The sequence below is a fragment of the Rhinopithecus bieti genome, unplaced genomic scaffold (genome assembly GCF_001698545.2).
Source record: "Rhinopithecus bieti isolate Rb0 unplaced genomic scaffold, ASM169854v2 scaffold_7212, whole genome shotgun sequence".
NCBI lineage: Eukaryota > Metazoa > Chordata > Mammalia > Primates > Cercopithecidae > Rhinopithecus > Rhinopithecus bieti.
This window is the reverse complement of record NW_016806198.1, coordinates 631,442-632,693: the sequence shown is the minus strand read 5'-3', so window position 1 is coordinate 632,693 and position 1,252 is coordinate 631,442. Positions and strand designations below refer to the sequence as shown.

The window sequence follows — 1,252 nt, the reverse complement described above, 5'->3', positions numbered from 1 at the left end:
CTGTTTTCTAAAATCTTAGTGATTAATTTGAAACAGCAGTCAATGTAATTTCTGTGTAATATGGTGAATAAAAAAGCTACAAAGCATATTTTAGACTGAATTAACAGCAAACAATCCATGAATATGGTGGCTAGAAAATCTTTAAAAAATAAAGTAAATGACCTTCCTAACTTTGCTTCTGTTTTCTCATATAAAACATAAGTGATGCCCAATTTAACTTTACTTAATTATTGCCAACAAATTAAAAGAACTACTATGGCTTTCCAGATGCCACCACTGCCAGGAGCCCAGTATTATCAGCCATGGACAACCCCACCATGTTCTTAGACATCACCATGGATGGTGAGCCCTTGGGACGTGTCTCCTTTGAGCTATTTGCAGACAAGATTCCAAAGACAGCAGAAAATTTTTGTGCTCTGAGCATTGGAGAGAAAGGATTTGGTTATAAGGGTTCCTGCTTTCACAGAATTATTCCTGGGTTTATGTGTCAGGGTGGTGACTTCACACAGCACAATGGCACTGGTGGCAAGTCCATCTATGGGGAGAAATTTGATGATGAGAACTTCATACTAAAGCACACAGGTCCTGGCATCTTGTCCATGGAAAATGTGCTGGATCCAACACAAATGGTTCCCAGTTTTTCATCTGCACTGTCATGACTGAATGGTTGGATGGCATGCATGTGGTCTTTGGCAAGGTGAAAGAAGGCATGAGTATTGTGGAAGCTATGGAGTGCTTTGGGTCCAGGAATGGCAAAACCAGCAAGAAGATCACCATTTCTGACTGTGAACAACTCTAATAAGTTTGACTTGTGTTTTTATCTTCATCACTAGACCATTCCTTCTGTTGCTCAGGAGAGCACCCCTACACCCCACTCGCTCGCAATATCCCATCATCTTTGTGCTCTTGCTGCAGTTCCCTTGTGTTCCATGTTTTTCTTGTTCCCTTCCATGCTTAGCTGGATTATAGAGTTAATTTTATGATCATGAAATAAAAACTAACAACAAAAAAGAATTACTACAAAAGAATGCATATTCTCCTAGATAAAATACATAAAATTACATACCAGTGAAGACTGTCAATATCTTTCCTTTTCTTTACTGATGGGGTTGAGGGAGGAGGGCAGAATCACATTTGGTTGGGCCTATTTAAACTTAATTAGCAGAGCATATTTTGCACAGCCATTACAAAAAACAATTCTCTAGAAAATTGATATATACATGTTTTCAATTTGAGTGAGATATGGTTTGGC

General features: G+C 38.6%; 1 pseudogene; it reads left to right on the top strand.

The window, feature by feature from the left end:
- Positions 1-302: 302 nt before the first annotated feature.
- Positions 303-799, top strand: LOC108531633 (peptidyl-prolyl cis-trans isomerase A-like; annotated as a pseudogene).
- Positions 800-1,252: the final 453 nt, after the last annotated feature.